The 22,891-nt window shown below is 41.8% G+C and overlaps 1 protein-coding gene across 2 annotated transcripts in view; it reads left to right on the top strand.

Annotated features, from left to right (window-relative positions):
- Window positions 1-22,891, top strand: part of LOC122812101 (metal transporter CNNM3-like) — a 575,621-nt gene that overhangs the window by 266,667 nt on the left and 286,063 nt on the right. The window lies entirely within an intron of this gene.

A 22,891-nucleotide genomic window follows, 5' to 3' on the forward strand; every position in this document is an offset into this window, starting at 1 on the left:
AGCTTCTCAAGGGAAGGCTATATCAAAGCAAACCATTTCCAAATGGATAGGTCATTGCATACATTTTTGCTATACCCATCATGGAAAACCAGTTCCTGCTACCATTAGGCCCCACTCTACCAGGGCAACGGCTACTTCTACAGCCTTTCTCAGGGGGGTTCCAACCAAGGAGATTTTGGAAGCTGCAACTTGAGTTCAGTACACACCTTTACCAAACACCATCACTTACCACTACTCTAAGACCAGGGCGGGCTTCGCCACTGCAGTTCTGCAGGGCCTTCTAGCCTCCTCTAACCCTCTATGATACCTCCACCCATCCTTAGCTTTGGGATTCAACCCAAGTGTGATGACTGCAGCAGGGTAACACGATGAACATAGTACAGTTTTGTACCTACCATAAATGTAGATGTTCGAGTGTACACCCTGCTGCAGTCCAGGTTACCCTCCCTCCATCCCCTCTGACCTACTGGTTAAATCTCTTCAATACCTTCCTGATGTATTTGCTTATAGTTGAAGGGATTTTGTGTTTGTGCAAAGTTTACTCAATTTGGTACTAATTACTGACCACCTTTTTGGGGGCACCTGACATCTGGGGCAAGAAAAACTGAAGAAAATGGCGTCAGTTGCATTATATATACCCTGGGCGCACTGACGTCAGGGAAGAAGCGACAGTAACTGACACCAGACCAAGACTTTGGAATTCCGGCTGACTGCGGGACCGCCTGATGACAGGATAACCCAAGTGTGATGACTGCAGCAGGGTGCACACTCGAACATCTACATTTATGGTAGATACAAAACTGTACTTTCTTCGTGTTTCACTGTTGCAGTCATTACATTTGGGTAATCCTGCTGGCAGGTTGCCCTCAGTCGGCCTGAATTCCAAAGTCTTGGGTCCTGCGTCAGCTGTCGTCACCCCTTCCCTGACGTCAGGGGTATAAAAGAAGCAGCCGAAGCCATTTTCTTCGGTCTTTCTTGCCGCGCGGTACCCAAAGCAGAAGCAGTTCGCAAGTGCCGGTCGGCTGACTCCTGAGATTTGCGAGTTAGAATTTCAGATCCAAAGTCTTCTATAAAGCTAAGTACCCCGTTGGGGAAATGTTTTTCTTGCTCCAGAACCGATATCAGAAAAAGTTAATAATTGTATTTCTTGTGGGAAGCAAATACCTCATAAGGACTTTCATTCTTACTGTATTCCTTGCCTAGGCCCTGATCATAATTTTCTGGGTTGTCGGTTTTGTGCTAGATTTAACCAACGCACTATTAAGCGTCGGTATGATTTTGCTTTAAACTACTTTGGACGCAGATTTAATTATCCAGAAATGTCGTCGGAAAGCCATCTGACTACCGGAGTTCACAAAAAACGCAAAGAAAAAGAAAGACAGCCAAGGCCCAAAACCGATGGCGAAGCTTCTCCTAAGCCAGTCACCAGTTCGCTGGTTCTCAGTGAGGCGCTTTCGCAGCCCCTGACAACCGCTACTTTAGAGTCGCAGGCCGCTACCGACTCCCACATGGAGTCGGCCATGCCACTGGAAGCTCAAAGTATTGGAGCCTCGGACGCTAATCCTTCAGATGGGTCCGGAGCCACTGAGCAGGCACCGGCTTCTGAGGGTGTATTCAGTCCCAAACACCTATACATTAAACCGACTTCAAAGGCTAAGACTAAAGCACCTTCACAAGCAAAGAAGCAACCTCAAGAGCCACATGGACAGGCCTCCATGCCCAAAAAACAGATGCTCAAAATGGCTGAAGACTTGATTACCTTGATCAAGGGTTCCCATCCTCCTTCTGATAAGAGGCCTAGGCAAGAGACTGACTATGAATCTTCTGATCAGGTTTCCATTTCTTCTGATTCCTCTTCTGATCAGGAATATTCTTTTCCCCCCTATGAGGATTCTGATGCTGAAGAATCCATACCTTCAGCTTCTCCTCCTGAGGATTACTCTTTTGGGGAAACCTTACATACCATGAGGGTGCATTTCCACTGGGAGAGCCAAGATTTTTCAGAGTTTAAAAAGAGGCTCAGGGATTTTCTGTTATTACCTCAGCACAAGCCACTAGCCTCCTGTGTTAGACATTGTAGATGATGTGTTTTCGGAGTCAAGCCTTACCCCTGACTCCTTACCTCCAGCTCCTGTTAAGCCTGACAGATATTACAGGGTTCCTGGCTCACATAAACTCCTTTATAAAAACCCTGCTGCAGACCCAGAAACTATTTCTCAGGGTCCCAAGGGTGTTAAGGCTTCCGCTTCAAAAAAAACTACCCCTTCTGATAGGGATTATAGGGCTCTGGATAGATGGGGAAAAAAGGTTTACACATCTGCTACCTTGGCTATAAGGGCCTTAAACTGTCAGTTTCATATGCTCAAGTATCAGCAACATGTCAGGCATTGTGTAAACAGAAAATGTTATTAAATTCTGAATGTGCAGAAAACAAGGAAATGCAGGATATATTGCATGCAGCTGAACAAGTTGGAAAGCATACTTTGCAATGTGGTTTTGATTCTTTAGAGGCCTCCTGCAGGGCTGCAGTTACCGGTTCTGTAATTAAAAGGCATGCTTAGTTAAAGGAACAAAATCTGCCTGATCATGTTAAAGTTAAATTATTAGATGCACCTTTACAGCATGATTCTTTGTTTGGTGTTAAGGCAGAAGAGGTGTTAAAGAAAATGGAGGACAAGTCTAAATCTATGCAAATGGTCAAAGATTTCTTATAAGTACAGCCACCTAGGTTTAGTAGACACTGGCCAACAAAGAATTGGTCCTTTCCAGCATCAGACAGACCTCAAAGGGGTAGACCCAGATGCCCTAAAGGCAGATCCCAGGTTCAGGGTTCGTACAGGTCAAAGCAATGGGGTGCTTCTACCTCCAAAAGTGGAGAAGACAAATCACAACCTTACAGGAAACAGTCCCAATGACTTCCCCCTGCCTGCACCAAGCACTTATTTCCTGGCAGCACCCTTAGGGGGAAAATTAGCTCTTTTTTTTCTCAAAATTGGCACATTATAACCCAGGACAAGTGGGTTCCAAATATCGTCTCACAAGGCTACAAGTTCCATTTCCATACTCTGCCAAAGACAAACTGCTGGCCAGATCTTCCAAAAAAGCAATGGGCAGAGGCACAGAAACAAGTCTCATCCCTCATGGACATGAGGGCCATTCAACAAGTGCCAGAGCAAGAGCGGGGACAAGGATTTTACTCGACTGTTTTTGGTACCCAGAAAGGACAAGGTCTGGAGGCTAATACTGGACCTATCGATTCTGAATACATTCCTGGATATACCAAAATTCAAAATGTTGACTTTGCAGCAGCCACTGCCCATGCTGGGCAAGAACACTTGGCTTGTAACTTTAGACCTAAAAGAGGCATACCTGTATGTCCCAGTCAGACAGATATGCAGAAGATACCTCAGATTCAAGGCTGGCTCAATGCATTACCAATTCTCTGCACTGCCCTTTGGCTTATCTGCTGCACCCAGGGTCTTTACAAAGTGCCTGGCACCAGTAATTGTATTTTACAGACAAAGAGGAATACAAATATATCCTTACTTGGATGACTGTCTAATTCAAGCAAAGAACAAGGACATTCTTCTACAGCATCTGGCATTTGTGAATAAACTTCTAACATGCTTAGGGTACACAGTCAACGAAAAGAAATCAAAACTAGTACCCTCTCAAGATAATATTCCTGGGTGCAAGCTTAAATACAACTGCCCAGATGGCTTATCTCACACTAGACAAAGACAACTAACTACCTACTTCAAAATGTTAGCAACAAAGGCCCAGTTATCTGCAAGAAAAATTCTGCAGGCTTTGAGTTTCATGGCATCCTGCATCCTACTAATTCCATATGCAAGACTGCATATGAGGAAACTTCAGTGGTACCTAAAAAGTGTTTGGACTCAACATTGCCACAGCCTGGAAACTATAATTACTCTCATTCCCTGCCTGCAACAGGAGTTTTGATGGTGGGCAAAGGCTTGTCACCAAAACAAGGGACAGCCATTCACATTACCCCCAGCCAGGCAGACACTAACAACGGATGTGTCAGATTATGCCTGGGGGGCCCACATGGCAGGAAGATGCATTCAGGTAACATGGACCTCAAACCAAATGCATCTACATATCAATTAAAAAGAGATGCTAGCTGTTCAAAATGCCCTGACAGCCTTCAGGGACCTTCTTCAACCAGGACAACTACTGATAAAGACAGACAACACCACGGTCATGTAGTATATAAACAAGCAGGGGGGGCACACATCCTTACCCCCTTTGCAGACTAGCCATGACTCTGTGGGACACAGCATTGACTTACCAAGTACATCTGCAGGCACAATTCCTGCCAGGAAGGAAAAATACTCTGGCAGATGAACTAAGCAGAAACCTCATGGATCCCCATGAGTGGCAGCTGGATCCACAAGTCTTCAGCATGATAACAAGGAAATGGGGATGCCCGGACATAGATCTATTTGCCTCCCCTCACAACTACCAACTACAGAGATTCTGCACAAGGATTTATCACAGACAAGCATGGAAAATGGACGCCCTATCCTTCAGCTGGAAAAACCTATTAGTGTATGCCTTTCCCCCTCTGACTCTCCTCCCCAAGGTACTCCTAAAGGTCAGACAGGAGAAGCCAAATATGATACTGATTGCACCAGACTGGCCCTGCCAGCACTGGTACCCAATATTAAGGAGCTTGTCTCAATGCCCAGCTTGGACCCTGCCTCAAGTACCGCCTCTACTGTCCCAGCAAAACAATCAGATCCTGCACAGCCAGGTCATGACTTTAAACCTGGCAGCATGGCGGATAATGTAGTCATACAAAACACACCTCTCAGCAAAGCTGTGGTGGATGTCATTTTGGAAGCCAGAAGGCCTAGTACTACAAAATCTTATGCTGGAAAATTGAAGAGATTCTGTGCTTGGAACCAGGCACAAGGAACAGATACAGCTGTGCCAAATATTCCTCAGATTTTACAATACTGAGATGCTGGACAAAGGCCTATCTTTCTCATCTATTAAAATTCATGCCTCTGCCATTTTGGCTCATTACAATGCAGAGCCACCAATTTTTTCTCATCCCTTATTAAAACAGTACCTCAGAGGAGCCAAAAATGTAAGGCCTCCAAGGAGATCACCAGTGCCTGCATGGGACCTCAACTATGTCTTGGAAAAACTTACCCTGCCTCCTTCTGAGCCAGCTGCTACTGCTGATTTAAAGTTTTTATCTTGGAAAACAGCTCTGCTCCTAGCAATAACTTCTGCAAGACGAGTTTCAGAGCTACAGGCACTCATGGCTGTGGAACCCTTTATCATTTTTTATCCGGACAGGGTCTCAATGAGGACAACCCAACATTTATGCCTAAAGTGGTGTCCAGTGTGGCTCTTAAAAAAAAATTCATCTGCCAACTTTTTATCCAAATCCACAGAACAAGGGGGAAAGAATTCTGCATTCTTTGGACGTACACAGACAGCTTAGATTCTACTTGGACAGAACCTTAGTTTTCAGAAAAACAGAGCAATTACTAGTGGCATATGCTGCAGGATCACAAGGAAAGGCCATCTCAAAGCAGACTATTTCAAAATGGATAGGCCACTGCATTCGTTTCTGCTACTTATACCATGGCAAGGCAGTGCCTAAGGGCATTAGGCCACATTCCACCAGTGCTGCAGCCACTTCAGCAGCCTTTCTCAGAGGAGTACCAACCAAGGACATTTTAGAGGCAGCTACTTGGAGTTCAGTGCACACCTTTACAAAGCACTATCATCTGCCACTCTAAATCCAGGGCAAGCTTTGCCACTGCAGTTCTGCAGGGTCTCATAGCCGCTCCTAATGCTGTTTAGCCCCAGCCTCCCAACCATAGTTTTGGGAATCTACCCAAATGTAATGATTGCAACAGTGAAATACGAAGAACATAGTACAGTTGTGTACACTTACCATAAATGTAAATGTTCGAATGTATTCACTGTTGCAGTCCAGGTTACCCACCTACCATCCCCCCTTTTTTCTTCTGATGGAACCTATCTTTCCTTCTCTTATTTATACAACCTATGTGGTGTATTTGCTGGTGGATGAAGGTAAGGTTTATATTGCTGCATGTTTATTTATATATAGATATACCTTTTTGGGGGCACCTGACATCTGGGGCAAGAAAAACTAAGGAAAATTGCGTCGGCTGCTTCTTTTATACCCCTGACGACCTGACGTCAGGGAAGGGGCGACGACAGCCAATGCAGGACCCAAGACTTTGGAATTCAGGCCGACTGAGGGCAACCTGCCAGCAGGATTACCCAAATGTAATGACTGCAACAGTGAATACACTCCAACATCTACATTTATGGTAAGTGTACACAACTGTACTGTCTTGTGAGCCTAGTTTATGTGATCAGGTCAGGTTGTGTCTCTTGGGTTGATGCGTGTCATGCTGTGGGTGGCAAACTCGATCTGAGGGTTGGAAGGAGGTTGCAGTTTAGTATGGGAAAGGGGGAGGAGCTTGGAGCTCAGATCTTAGCTTGGAAAGCTGCCGGCTCGGATCTATATCGGATCCGAGATCCCACAGGTTGATGACAAACGAAGTCTAACTACTCAGATGGAACGTTATGGTGAATACATAATTTCTTTATTCTGTATGGTTGTTGATGTTCTCCTTAAGGCTCTGCATGCAAAATCCCATGCTGCCTTTATTTCTTGAACGTCTCCTGACAGTTACCATTTTCAATCTCTCCCATGCCAGATTCCTCATGGGAATCTTGGAATAGATTGTTTTGGTCCACTTGTTCCAGTACTTTGATCTCTCCCTCTCCTCTAAAGTCAGACTCGCTAGACTTTGTTGTGCCCACTTTTCCTGGTGGCAGGACCCTTTGAATGTCTTAGTGGGGGAGTCCTTTTGTCCTTCAAGTTCCAGAAATCACAATAACCGCAGATGTGTGTACCCTCATTTAACCGCAGATGTGTGCACCCTCATTTGATGTTGTAGATATCAGTCAGTTGGCTTATAGGATGCAGTCTGCCCAGCAGTCTCATTTTCATATTAATACTTTAGAAATGAGTGCAGATCTTTCTCTACACGCCTTTCAGAGCTGCTTTCCTTTTGCGATGATCTGATTTCATTTAGGCAACATGGCATTGATCTGCTCCCTCAGCCATTGGGATAACTTATTTAAACCACTGTCCATGGAGGTCGTTAAGGTGTGGTAGTGGCCTGTTCATTCTGCACAGTTCATTATTGATACTAGCCAGTTCCCATAATGACATGTTAAGCCATAATATTTTGATGGTCTTTTGCCTTGACCTTCCTGATGGCATGCAAGGCTTTTCTCAAGAGCATCCTTTCAGAAAGGCTTCCTTTGAGGTACTCTATCATCTTTAAAATAGTTATATGATGTCCATTTTATGTTGGATAAGTTACGTTTTTTTTTTCTCTTGAACCATTGACTTCTGCAGAACTAACGTTATCTTTCTTTTTAGACTTTGTTTTATAGCTGTTAGGTTAGACAAAAATAACATTGCAGCTTTGAACTGTTTTTGTCAGGCCTCCCTGTTTGATTTTTCACAAAGAAATAGTAAAGCTTCCTTTAGGATGTTGGGACCAGCTCCTCTTTTACATCTAAGCTGGTGATGGTAGCAAATCTGAATCAGTCCTGCAGTTTGACATTGTTTCTTCCGGAATATTCCGATTATAAGGAGTATTTGCTATGTATGTACGTCCACAGGCAGCTTGGGTACTACATAAACAGGACTTAGCACACGTACATGATCAGTCATTTGTTTCCTTTTCTAAGTTTGGTTTGAGCTGAAAGGTTACCAGGCAGTACTTTTTTGAATTTGGTCCTAAATGTGAAAGGAAAATACTAAAGATCCCATTTTGTCAAGTTTGTCCCTTGCAGATCCCATCACAAGTAGCTCCTTCTGGTAATTTGTTTTGTACACCCCAGGCCCAGCATTGTGGGGAGTTTTGCCTCCTACTAATAGAAACCTGCTGAGGCATCATACCTTTTCTGTGAATTTGATGAGTTTGCCCTTGACAATGAAGACTGTACTCCTTTTTTTTCATTGTTTGTTCAGTTGTAGTACCTTTAATAATTGGAACTATGGGAGAGCCGTATAATAGTTGTTTATATATGATTTAAAGCCATCTTTACCTCTCTGGCCTGTTACCCAGTATCATCTTGATTGATATTTTGCTATAGTGACTTTGTCTTTTATCTGTACCTTTTGCAAGACTCTATAAAGTGATTATAGTTTTTAGACCCAAATCTTCTCTTGTGGCTGTGTTTATTAAAGATATGTTTTCTTTGAACATCTACCCTGGATGCCTAGCTAAGGGCTCTTGTCCTAATGGCTACTTTGGATGGACATGTTCTTTTTCATAAAAAAAGTAGAAAAAGCAGTAGTCTTAAAACTTTGTTGATGAGCTCAGTCACAACAGTTTACAAAAATCATGAAACCCAGGAAGTGTTCCAAAGTAACAAGCCTTTCTCACAGAAAAGTAATCCTTAGTACCAAAAAATCAGTCGCAAAGCATATTAAGTATTTAATGACAAATTTGTAAAAACAGGTCTGTCACACACTAGATATGCAGGTACTCTCTGAGGTAGGTGAAAGTCTGGGGGCCAGATAGCACAGTGGTTAAGGTATTCGCCTCCCATGCGCAAGGTACAAGGTTCGATCTTGACCTCCGGCCAGTGCATTATCTCCAGTCTTTCCATTGCCTACTTGTGCTTCTGAGGGGGTCTTTCTCACAAATCATGCTGAATGTTTCCATCTGAAACTCACCCCAGAAGACAATTAACAGAGGAGAATGTACAGGAAAGTACTTGGCGCTTAAGTACCCCAAGACAAGTAGAGGAGGAAACAGGCCTAGCTGAACAAGAATGGCAGCACCTCAAAACAGGATGTGGGATGACTACAGAACAGATATGTGGCCAAGCAAGTGATAGAAATAAGATACTTAAAAAAAGTGACTGAGGAAGTCAAGGAAGTCATCAAAAGAAAGGAGGAGTGCAGGACAAAGTAGGACATGGAAAAGACAGATGAGGAAGGAATACTGGATGGCTAAGAAGGAAGCTAAAAACAGAGTTCTACCAGCTTCTAGAAAATGACCTCAGTACTTGACAAAAAGAAAACAGGGGTCCAGGGAAGTAAATACTGTGGGAAGAAATAGCCAGGGAATTGTTATGGCTAGGCTTGTATAGGCCCTAGGGCCGATAGCCTAGTACCAACCTATGAACCTATAAATCTTATGACCAGGGCTAAGTCCACAGTTTCGAATAAAATCTTGAGGTGGAAACCTCTCTCTGTGTCGCATGCTGTCATTGGTTACATTAACAAATCATTTCTCTTGTATGTCTGACATAGTGTGAGAAATAAAAGGAATTGAAACACTGTTAACATTTTTATGTCTGTTTTGGCTTACTGTTTTGTAGCTGACATTTTTTGTTTGACCCTTTTTCCATGGTAAGCTAGTGCTAAGACTGAGCAAGATTTGGACAAATAAGTTTCCATTGCACTAATTCTGTTTGTTGCATCTTTCACACTTCAATTGAAAACATCTAAAAATTGTTATTTATACCACACAAGTCATTCCAGGGGCCCCCTATTAAAATGTCAGCACTCGAAATGCTGAGTGCTGGGAAAAAAAACATGGGATAAAAGTGAATCTCGAAAATCAGTCTTCTTAAAACGTCATTATTTTTTTTTGGGGGGGGGCAGGCCCCCTCCACCAACTTGTATACATCAACGCCAAGAGTGCCATAACGTAGAGAAAAGGGAATATTCTGAGAAGTGGCATCTCAGACTTTGTATATAGAAGTCCATTATTTTGGCCATTCAATTACTGTATTTCGGGACCCGCTGTAGCGGGTCCCGACATTTCAAATGGTTACCCACTCGAGGTTCCATGCCTATGACTTGCCTTGTACTCCAGTTGTCCACCAGCATCATTTATCACAAATGTCTTTAGTTTTTAGCTTAAGGTGATGACACTAAAACCACCAACATCTCTGAAATTGTAGGGGAACTTTCACTGTACTGTAAGCCCTGTATTAATTATTTTTAGCTGTGCCTGTACTAGTGGTCTTTGAGATAATCCAGCATGAATCCAATGTGCCTTATTTGTTTTTGTTCCGGTTTAGTAATCCATCATGGTATTTAATATATTTTCTTTGAATAGAGGAAAAAGACAAAATTTTATAGTTGAAAAGTATACTTCAGACATACTGTGAACTAAAGATGACATGACTTTATGTGAAACGTTTATTTTTCACAAGAAATCAAGTGGTCCTGGAGAATATTTATGTTTATTTGAATTAAAACGCAGAACACAAGACAGTGCATTTGGTGAATGGCCTACCTCACAGACAAGAGATAGCGTAGTCTGTGGCATAAATGATCATTTAAAGTACATGCTATTAGGAGGGGCGGCTTTAGCTTCAGAAAGAATGCAAAGATGATCTGATATGGTGTGTGAACAAACTGCAAAATGTGCAACCCACAAACAAAATGGGATTGGGGGATTAGAGGTGTAAAACTGATACTGTAAATGAAAGTAGTATGAACATAAAGCCTAGACACTCTAAAAATGAAATAATTAATAAAAGTAAAAATACAGGTGATGTCATGGTAAACAAGATGGCACAAGGTGATAAATGAGCAAGGAAAAGCTGCACCCGGAATAAAAATTAAAGATACAGGCATGAAAGGTTGAGTTGGTAGAAAGTAAACATCAAATGTGTAAGTATGTGGTGGCAATAATTATTTCATCCTGAGGGGTTGGAATGGAAAGGGGCACAACTGGAAAATATCAGTGTTGTGGAATGAACAGAAACATTGGAAATACATTCATTGAGTACACTATTGGTTAAATGCAAGTATAGCACAGTTGTGAATGTCCTTTTTAACTTTTCCAAGTATTCTGGGTTTCTAATACCATGAAGGGAATGGACCTGATTCCCAAGTCAAAGTATGATTAAAGTTCATGAAATTATTATTGTTTCAGTCTTTGATGTTGGCCAAAAGTGCTCTTTGCAGCACCCGCAAGGTGCCCAGTAATGACACCTTCTGCAATTCGTACAAAGCTGTAAATTCTTTTTTATAAGACCTGTTGCTCCTAGTACTATTGGAACCGTCTGGGTATCCTTCCACATTGCCCTCGTTTCTGCCTGCAAATCCTGGTATTTTATGACTCTCTCTCTCTACATAAGACACTGTAGTTACTGAGTGTAACAGTTTCAAAGCTCAGTGCTACTTTTGTCTTCTTTTCATGGAATACTGCATCTGGTTTTCTCGCATCTGTTTTTGAACAGTTGGTAATGGGTGATTCCATGTGATGTCACCTTCATCATTTTCTGTAATGCTTTGCGGCTCACGTTTCCAGTGTTTTTTAGCTACTTCAATAGTATAATGTCAGTAAGAAATCTGGACAAAGCTATAAATAATGGAGGGACAAAGGCCCAAAATAGGAACACTTTTTAAATATTTCTCTTACAAACTTAGAAAGTAGATAGAACAACAGGTTTTGCATTAGCATGAATTTTCTGAAGGGAATGAAGTCTGAAACTCAAATGACTGTCATTATTTTCTGACTACAACCCTCAATGATTTGCCAGAAAACCACAATTTTATGAGAAACAGACCAAAAATATGAGGCAAAAATCTTTACAGTTGAGAGGTATGTACAGGAGGATGAACCAAACCATGTCAAATGCAGAAGATAGGTACTTACTGTAATGATAGATCTTTATGATCATAGTTCATCCTCCTCCACCTCTCTCTGCATGCTGGGTATGTCTGTGCAGTATGCATTGTTTGTTGTTGCAAGGCTTCTGAGCAGGCTGATATGTTGATCTGGAAAAGCAGAGGTGTGCAAGAGACTGTGTTTAAGAAGGAGTAGTTGAACTGTTGGAAAGTTGGTATTCATTCAAAGGAGATTGGGAGTCTCTTTTGAAGTACTATTGGTGAAGGGTGATGACTCGTGACCATGCAGACACATCATTATGAAGTAACTTTCATTTATGGATAGTAATGCTTCAGTAACCATTAAGTTTCAAGAATAGAAAGATCGTTCTAGAGATTACTTAGAAATGCAGCTTCTTTGCAAAGTTATCATGACAAGGCGGCTGGATGGAATGACCTTGGTTAAGGCATTGATTTCCATTTAAACATCCACTATCACACATCTATTGAAGTGTGAAAATGTCTTTCTACCTACTTTGCTGTGCAGTTAAATGTAACTGAATCTGCAGGGACTTTGTCTTGGTATATTGAAGTGCAAGGAATGAGTTTGTGGCAGTGTTATTTGCCTAATATGCGTATGCAGATCAATTAGATGGCTCAAACTGTGAACTATGTCGCATGTTCAGGACTCAAAACCAAGATGAGGAGTTAACTACATGTGAAATTGTTTTGCTACTATTGTCAGAGTTAGTTATTGGTCAGTACAGTCGTGCAATCCTGACTTTTGTTTTATGTTGAATGCTGCTCAAAATGTCATTGTTCATTTAAAGGATAGTATAGCACAGACTAATTATTATACTGAAAACCATCTTCTGTAGACATAAAACAGACCAGTGAAAGCAGAGGAAGTACAGCTAGACAGTAACTACTTGCTTATTTATAGGTATATACTAGTCTAATGACCACCAGGGACTTTATAAGCCTAGCAGTGTAACTCAACCCACTTGTGTCCTTGTGTGTCAACAGAGTTTATTAGGAGGGGCTATGTTAAGACATTTTTAGAGGTTGCATTTGTGTGTGTGTGGCGGGAGGGGTACGTTAGTAAAGACATTGCTCTCTGTATCAGAAACTTGGGGGGGGGGGGGCAGACCTGGGGTGAATTCCAGAGTTCCCATCCATTGGTCAAGGTTATGCTTAAATAGGGTTAGAGATGGACTCTGCTTCACATGGATGGGAAGCCTATTCCAGAACATGGGGATCCTCTGATACATGTTTGTCTTGCCATTTTACTTAAGTATTTTATTTTATTTTTTTTTTTTTAACAAGTATGAGGGCTGGTCCCCAGACTGTCTTCATCCACAAGCAAAGCTTGCTATGGGGCACATAAGTGCAAAAATACCTTCCTTCTCCCAAGCACAATACAGAACTAATCAGACAGAAGGAAAACAGAGAATGCGTCAGCATATTACTAGAATCAGAACTCGGATAAACTGCTGTCATTCAGAAGCTTATGACTTAAAGGCTTTGGTTAAAAAAGGCCATCAAGTTATGTCCAAGGTGACTTGCTGACTGCAGTTTGATTCCCCCATCTAACACTTATACTCATCAGAACGAGAGTGATGTTTCCTGAAGTTTCACATAGAAAGGGCTCACTATTATTTTCCCATGAAAGAATACATATGCTTCCAGGTGAATTTTGACTTCTCCATGAGTCTTAACACTGTAGCAGGATGTCTATCTCAGCCTCAAAACATGGATTTTGCACGAATTCCTTTCCTCTCTCTCTCTCTCTCTCTTTGGCAATTTGTTTGACCAGCTAAGTATGTCCTCTGCCTCTGCTCAAATGTCTCTTTCATAACCTTCTCCTGGTGGACTGGTGCCAGCAGTGTCAAGACCATCAATGCATAGGATGAAAATTCTTTTAATCCATTTGTTCTAACCTCAGGGGTCTACTGGCAGAGAGGTTGTTGCTAGATAGGGTGAGAGGTCTCCAGTCCATTCACTTCTTTTCCATTATGTAAACTAATGACAGCATATGGACCTTCAGTTAAAGACGAAAGTCAGGTGATAGGTAGTGGGTTATTGCCACTGTGGTCAGAAAGTCCTTCTATGTGGCACATCTCATTACCAACGGTTTTGCATCCAGGAAGAAAGAGGTCATTGTCTCCCTCTACTCTTCCCTCATTAGGCTAATCATAGAGTACAATGCCCCATTTGGCATATACCTCACTAAAAAACCTGCAGCAACTGCAGAGGCTGCAAAAGTACCTCACAAAGAGGATCCTAGGCCTTAAACATTCGTCCTATGTGGACAGACTCAAAAAACACCAACTATTCTCTGTCTCATCGTATAGTTAGAGGCAATCTCTGCTTGATTTACAAAGCCATGTCTGACCCAGCTCTGTTAGAAATGCTAAATGTAAAGAAATCCCAATCCCTCCGCACCACATGCTCCAGAGGCCTCAACCTCATTACCACAATCAACAGAACATGCTAGAGGGACAGGTTCATAACCCAGAGACTGCCCATGCTATAGAATAGACTTCCCATGCATGTCAAGCAGAGCACCTCACTGGCCCTCTTCAAGAGAAATCTTGATGAGTGGAAGGAAGTAGAAAATTTACCCCAAGGATCACTCCAGTGGCTTTACTCGACAGAGGCACTGGGAACTAAGGTCTGGTGGCATGATGACAGGGTAATCCTATGGGCTAGGCTTGTAAAGGCTTCAGGGACCATTAGCCTAGTACACACCTATGAACCTATGTAGCTACCCAGGTGGACTTTCCCCATGCCGCTGGTGCTCCAAATAACCCTCCAGAGCAACTCATTGAGCTCCACTATTGCTACATGCCATGCCATGTTATGAAAAGTAGCACATGCTCTAGGCTTGGACTGCATGAATGCAACTGCCATTGCTCCCACTAGATATTGCCCAAGCCTGAGTGACCTTCCTCCCCTCTACAGTGGGTGAGCTACTTCCTTCAGTGCCTGAGCCACTAGTCAAACCCATTAATTCATTTTCAATCACTGGACATTCCCAGGGAGTTTTGGTGACTGACAAAAAGCTTTTTATTTGGGCCACTTGCAAGACTGTGTGGAAATTCTGGTCTGTATCTGAGAGAAATTCTCTTCAGTGTATTATTCTTTAAGCTTAGTTTCTGTCGGGCATGATTTTGTTTAAGCCTAAGTTCATAGGTTCATAAGTAGGTACTAGGCTATTGGCCCTAGGGCCTATATAAGCCTAGCCAAAAAGGTACCCTGGCTTTCGCCACCCAAGAAAATTATTTTCCTGTGCCCCTGTCGAACAGAGCCACAGAAGTGATCCCCGGGGTGAATTTCCTATTTCCCATCCAATCAAGATTCTTCTTGAAGAGTGCTAATGAGGAGCTTTGTTTGATATAGAGAGGTAGTTTGTTCCAGAGTATGGGAAGTTTCTGGGGCTGGAATCTATCCCTCCAGCATGTTCTGTTTATTGCGGTGACAAGGTTTAGGCCCCTAGAGCATGTAGAATGGAGGGGTTGGGATTTCTTTAAGTGGAGCATGTCCAACAGTTCTGGGTTTGACATAGCTTTGTATGTTAGGCAGAGATCGCCTCTGAGTAGGCAATATGCAACGGAGTAAAGCTGGAGTTATTTGAGATGGTCTGTGTAGGGCATCTGTTTGAGACTGGTAATCCTCTTTATAACGTATTTCTGCAGCCTTTCCAGTTGTTGTAGATGTCTTGTGAGGGACATACCAAAAGGGACGTTGTACTCTGTTATGGGTCTAATGAATGACGGGTAGAGGGGAACAATGACCTCTTTTTTCCTAGATGAGAAACCTTTTGTGATGGTGCGCCATGTAGAAGGATTTCCTGACTACTGTGGCGATGTGATTATCAGAGGAGAGACTACTGTCCACCTGTGTCCCAAGGTCTCTTATCATACTTTCGGTGTTAAGTAGACTACCGCCTATGTGGTAGTTCATGGGTACAGAGTTTTTACCAAAGGGGATGACAGTGCACTTTTTGGCATTGAGCTTGAAGCTTTGGCTTTGACACCTGACATCTGTCTCAGTGAGGCCCTTTTATAGGATGTCCACATCGTTAGGAGTTTTGATTATGGCTCCTAGTTTGCAGTCATCTGCAAACTTCGTTAGCCAAAGACCTTTTGTGTTTGCCTGTACTTCAGAGAAGTAGATACCAAACAGGAGAGGAACCCAGACTGAACCATGATGTAGTCCACTTGTCATTGGTCTGAAGTCAGATTTGGAGTCTGCTACTTTCACAGAGTGGGAGATGGTGTTGAAATCCTTGGCGAGATCTAGATGGGCTGTGTGAACCACCTTACCCTTGTCTGTGGCTTTGGAGACTGCAATCAGGTTTAGGAGACATGATCTGCCTTTTACAAACCCGAACTGGGTGGGGTCCAGAGTTTGGAGATTACCAATGTCATTGTTTATAAGTTCCATGATGATACGTTCCATGGCCTTGCAGTCCATGCTCGGGCTAATGGGGCGGTAGTTCCTGGGGTCTGTGGTGGCTCCCCTTTGTGGAGTGGGAGAACAGTCACTGTGCACCATTCAGTGGGCACAAAGCCTGAGGTAAGGCTATGATTGAACATGGTACTTAGGTGGGGTGCCAGTTCGTTCTGTAGTTTGTGTAGAACGCAGCCTGGGATGTTGTCAGGTCCCATGAATGCTGTGTTCTTGGCTTTGGAGAGTGTGGTTTTTACCTGTGCAGCCATGATTACAGAAACTTTGCATTCTTCCGGTATAGAGATTGGCCCTTTATGGGGTGGGGGGGGGGGGTAAAGTTGGGTGGGGGGAGTAAAGTTAGCACTGAACCTATCTGCCAGGATGTTGGCAATATCAGTCGGTTCTGTATATTTAGTGCCATTGTGCTTTAGCTCAGAGCAGATCTGAGTGTTACCATTGAGATTCTTGTCATAGCTATAGAGTGCTTTTTGGTTGTCTTTAGAATCAGTGGTGATTTTGTTTTCGTAACTAGCTTTGGAGGATTTTATGAGGGATCTCAGCTTCTTACTGAGGCTGACCAGGGAGTTCCGTCAATCATGGGATTTTACTCCTTTTTTTTTTTTTTTTTTTTTTTTTTTTTTGCAACAGTTTCTTCTGTTGTAGAGTTTGTTTATGGCAGGGGACCACCAGATTGGCTTCCTTTTTTTGGAGGATAGCATCTTGGTTCTGTTGGGGATAGCACGATCCATGTAATTGTGTAAGTGCTTATAAAGTGCATTTCTGTTGCATTCAACAGTCGTACCTCTGTTGTCCATCTGCATGGATGTCGTGAAGTTAGCTTTGGAGAAATTTTTTTGCAGTGGTTTCCCTAATGGGGGGTGGGGGCGGGATGTGGATGTCTAGGGTGATTAGCTTGTGGTCTGATCTGACCAACGAGGAATTGACCTCTGGTCGCCCATGTTGGTAATGACCAGGTTTAGGATATTGCTGCCCCTGGTGGGGGTGTGGATAAGTTGATCCAAGGCATTGGAATTTACGAATTCCAGAAAATGTTGAGCAAAGGAGTTGGTACATGAGTAGTTTTCCCAGTTAATGGTAGGGTAGTTGAAATCCCCCGTTATTAGGGTGTTGGGTTGTACCCTAATATTTTCCAGTGCATCAAGAAATGAGGAAGGTGAATCTTGGGGCATGGTGGGGGATCTGTAGCAAGCTACAGTTTGGATTGCAGTCTTGCCCAGAGTTCAAAAATGGTGAGACCTCCGATAATCCATCACAGCAAAATTCCAGAGAAATATAAATAAAATCAGCGATGATTTATTTAACAGAAAAAAGAGAACAGCGGTAAAATAATAAAACTCAGTCCTTTGCAGTCAGATAAGCGCTTTCGGCAATATGCCTTCTTCAGATCGTAAAACTAGGACTGTTACTCTTACTTTTAAAAAGATGTACAACCAATAGGTTTCAAACTTCCAAAGAGCTATTTGCATCTAACCAATCATGCGTGTTAACAACTTTAGTCTGATAAATTCAGTTGTAAGTTCCATCGAATCAAATGTCACAAAAAGAGACCAGTCATTTCCTAGCAAAAGAGCAAACTTTCTCTTTCAACCTATCATGTCTCTTCATAATAATGCAAATGCAATCCTGCATTGAGACAGGGTGGTCTTACAATGCATAATTTATCGCTACTACTAACCAATTGCAAATTCATAGAATAGCATGAGCGTTCATTCTACCAGTCCCATCCTTTCTAATTTACATACTAGTGAACCAATCCAATTTTTTGTAAGGCGGCAAACCTCCTTAGCCTGCCAATCAATTTACTTCTTGCAAATAAGGTGTCTGGCGAGGCAAGTAAGTCTTCTCATATACTATACATTCCTCCCTTCACGTAAAGTGAATCACTCAGCTCATTTGGGGCTAAATGAAAATGTATGTAACAGCGTGCATCAACCTTTTTATTAGTAGTATGTTTCTTGCTTTCATATAATGCATACCGCACATGTAGATTGCAAAGAATATTTTACTTGCAACCAGGCTTTCAGTTTTAACATGACAAATTCTGTCCTGTTTTCAATGAAATCAGGCAACATAGACAGCCAGTCATCTCCTTTGTAAATGGGCAAACGTTCTCTTTCCACCTATCATAGCTCTTCTAATTCGGTGCAAATATAATCCTGCAAAAAAATTAGTTTTCCGATTTGTGATTCATACCAATTGCTGGCCAATCACACATTAGTTAGATGGATGCAAACACTCATTCCGCCAGTCACGTAGGTTCTATTTACAAAATCAATGTGCTTCCTTAAGCTGCCAGACATGCCAAGACAAATTATGTCTGGTTTTCCAACAAGTCCAGGACACGAACGAGAACCAGTCATCACCTTTACAAAAAGGACAAGCATTCGCTTACTGCCTGTCATGCCACTTCAAATTCCATGCAGATATGATCATGCATTAGGACGGAGCATTTTTCCGATTTGTGGTTGACATCAGTTAACTAGCCAATCACTTATTGCTTTGATATATACAAGCACTCATTCCACCAGTCACATAAACTCTGACTGCAGAAACAGTTGACAGATCATATCTTGTGAGAGGGGCAAGCCTCCTTGTAATGTCAATTAGCTCACTTTGAACAAGCAGGGTGAAAAACGAGGCATGTCAATATTTTAATACAAGGCTCGTTTCCTGCTTCCACTTGCTTATTAGCCACCAGATCGTAGAGAAGCATACAAATCTTCCCTGCATGATTTTACTCGAGGGTAATTCCATCTCTATAGAATACAGGGATATAGTTGTCATGGACAAAGATTAAGTATAATCATCTCTTATTCTCTCTCTGTTCTTTTGAGCTATTATTTATGGCCGATGGTGTTTCTTTTGGCCTTAAGTATAGGTTTTAAGGGAACCACAGTATTGAGACCTGGCAGACGATTTGCTCTCATGTTAGTAATTCAATTTATTTCACGTAACTCAGTACGATTGAGGACATCTCCTCCCCTAGCGGTTTGAGCAACCACTTCAATGACTTTAAATAAAAACCAATGAGAAGGGTTACTAACAACATGTGCAGCAAGTGCATTGTTCAGATCCTTTTGTCTTATGTCCCTCATATGTCGTAGGATACGATCTTTCAGCCCTTGGTTTGTCTTTCCAATATAAAAAACATTACATGAACAGCAAGTAGCTAGGTATATAATATGGGCTGTAATGCAATCAGCATACACATTGAACGCGTATTGTTTGCTCAAATGAGGGAGAAAGAATGTGTTAGAGCTATCAATGTAGGCACAGGCTTTGCACCTTTAGCACTTAAAAGTGTTTTTCCTGTCTGAACATATTCGGTTGTGTATGAATCCATCTTTGTTACACAAAAGTCTTTTTAAATTTTTCTTAGGTGATCTTGGTTGATCACCTATCACATTCTTGATTTTTTCATCCATTGTTAAGCTAGACCAAAATTTCTTGATTACTTCACACACTTGCTTGTGATCAGAGCTATATGTTAACAGACATTTCAATTGCTGTGGCTGACTGATAGTATCTCCATTGCCCTGTTGTAACGAGGTGGTCCTGTTGGAATAATATGGACGACCTTTGCCTTTTCTTATTTCCTGGTGACTGTTTAAGTGGAAGATTCCTATCCTTATAAGCTCTTTCTTTCAAGTGCATATGTATCTTGCGTTGTTCATCCATATATTCGTCATCATTGGTGCATAGTCTAGAGGCTCTCAGGATCTGATTTTCATATATATTGTTAAAAATATGTCCTGGATGCATACTTTGCGTATGTAAATAATGGTTCATCCAAGTAGCTTTTCTATGGATTCCTGTGCTTATGCCTTCTCCATGATGTAGATGAATCTTTACATCCAAAAAATCAATCTCTTCATTAGAGCAAATAGCCTTAAATTCTAAGAAGTTGGTACTTCTGTTAATATATTCAATAAAACTATTCAGCTCTTCCTTTTTGCCTCCAGAGGATAAAAATGTCATCAACAAAGCATCTATAATGCACTATATGTTTTCTCCATAGGCAGTTTTCTGTAAAGATTTCTTTGTGCTCCCATTCAGCTAGTACCAGGTTGGAGTAACTGTTAGCACATGGGGTGTCCATTGCCACACCCCATATTTGTAGAAAGTAAACATCCCATATACAGAAATGTTATTTTCTATAACTAGTTCAAGTAGGGAGCATACAGGTTCTGCTCAAACCTCTGTTCAGTAGACTGATTGCTTCAATGCTCAACTCAGTCTGTGAGATGTTGACTACTAGATGGAGTGGAGTCTCATTCAAATCATGGGTTTGAGCTTCATACCAGCTTTACCATTGGACTTGAATGAATTCATGACGGACATTAGACTCTTTTGTAGAAATATATCACTTAAATGTATTTTCAGACAGAGCAACTCACATGAATTATATCCACTCAAGAAATGAAGTACTTTCACCATTCCTAACCCTCCATTAATGGATCTATTTTTAAGACTATGTGAGGATGAGGTATTTAAAATGAGGAGTACTATGTGAGGATGAGGTATTTAAAATGAGAAGTACTAATAGAGGAAAAGGCTCTTTTTTACAACATAACAGCGAAAGAAAATGAAGCATTAAGACCGTTGCAACAAATGGATAATTTGATTATCAAACCAGCAGGTAAAGGAGGCTGCATAGTAGTGATGGATGCGGAATGGTACAGGAACAAAATGTCAAATATGATGGAAGATCAACTTACATATAAAAAACTGAGTAAGAGAGATGTCAGTGTCAGGATTGATAGTTTCCGTAGCTTTTTCTATGATTTATTAATGGAAAGACATATTACCTAGGAGCAGTATGATTTTTTTGACACTCCGAACCCTATGTTTCCCAGCATAAGTGGCCTGCCCAAAATTCACAAAAACCTACATGATCCACCGCTGAGACCTATTGTCTCTGGTAGAGAGTGGATAACAGAACCTCTTTCTATCTATGTTGAAAGTGAATTGAAGAAATTTCTACCATTATCATGTACAGTACTGAAAGACAGGCAGCTTCCTGAGGGACTTTTATACACAAACTAATCACCTCACCAAATTTGATGATCTTCTACTTTTAACTATGGATATCACCAGTCTATTTACAGTTATTCCCAATGAGTATGGTTTACATGCCATTGGATCTTTTTTGTTGAGGAATGATGTTATAGCAGAACCTGTATGCTCCCTACTTGAATCTCATTTACAAAGGAGATGACTGGCTGTTTATGTTGCCTGATTTCGTTGAAAACAGGACAGAATTTGTCATGTAAAAACTGAGAGTCTGGTTGCAAGTAAAATATTCTTTGCAATCTACATGAGTGGTATGCATTATATGAAAGCAAGAAACATACTACTAATACAAAGGTTGATGCACGCTGTTACATATATTTTCATTTAGCCCCAAATGAGCTGAGTGATTCACTTTACGTGAAGGGAGGAATGTACAGTATATGAGAAGACTTACTTGCCTCACCAGCCACCTTATTTGCAAGAAGTGAATTGATTGGCAGGCTAAGGAGGTTTGCTTGCTTCGACTTTGGCATTGATGCCTTTGGTGACATCACTTTATCAGGCGTCTATACTCCCTGCTCTAATAATGTCACAGGTCCCTCTACAGTGTGCATCAGCTTTTTGAGCCAATCCCCAGCTGTAATAGTGCTTGGCATAAGGCTATTCTGTATAGGGGTGCCAGTGATAAGGAAATTGGGATTATATCATGGGTCAGGAAGTGATGCTGCCACTGTCATGTTGATGCTGTCAGTATCAGTATCTTTGTCTGATATCAGCTGTTATGGTATCACCGATATTGGGATTTGCCATAGTTTTCATGCCATCTACTACTGATAATGCTGCCCTTCTGCATTTAGTGCTCTCGGGTCCTCCTTCAAACAGATTTCTTCCTTACCTGACTCCCCTCCTCCTTCAAAGAAGCTACACAATTGAATCACCAGTAGAGGACCTGTACGAGGAGGATAGTGTAGATTCTGTGGCTCCCCATCCCACACCGATGGTCCCCAGATTTCAGCCATATGTCTAGCTAATGCAACAGCTTTGAAAAGATACTGTTTGCTGCAGTAAGTATGAAAAAACCCTTGAACAGGTAGTTAAAGGAGGTTCTGCTGCAGCAGTAGCTCTTTCTCTGACTTTTGTTCCTCATTGCCAGAGTGGTGAATATGTGTATATGTGTCAGTCTTATTGCTGATTACTACAGATGAAATTTGGTTTTTCATTCCAGGACCTGTTTTGAAGCTGCTGTTATCAAAAGGATATTTTCACAGCACAAGAGGTCTGCTTTTATAAAGATTCTACCCTTGTCACGTAGCCAGAACACTTGATTAAGATATGGCACAGTGCTGATCTGTGAGAATATATTGTGGCTGCAGGACATGTCCCTTCATTGTTCTTCATAAGAGCCTCTAAATCAGCAACAGACCTCCCATATCCAGTGGTCTTACTGATTTGCTAATGCCTAGCCAGTTGAACAAGTCCATCTGGCAGTGATCCATTATCTGTGAAAATTGCCTTCTGTCTCAAAAGATTATGAGAATTGAGAAGAGAGAGACTCAGAAGGATAAAGGGAACTAAAGCACTGTAATAAAGCGTTGAGTTGAATGGAACTCATCTTAGCCTTTGAGAACTTTAGTGGGAGTCTTCTACTTATCAGGGTCCCTGGTGCTACCTCTGGGTCTGCTGCCACCTCCTCCCCTGCCTCTTTAACTAATGTCAAAGCCAGTGTCA

This window comes from Protopterus annectens, chromosome 9.part0, assembly GCF_019279795.1.
Source record: "Protopterus annectens isolate FY-2018-M chromosome 9.part0, PAN1.0, whole genome shotgun sequence".
In the NCBI taxonomy this organism is placed as follows: domain Eukaryota; kingdom Metazoa; phylum Chordata; order Ceratodontiformes; family Protopteridae; genus Protopterus; species Protopterus annectens.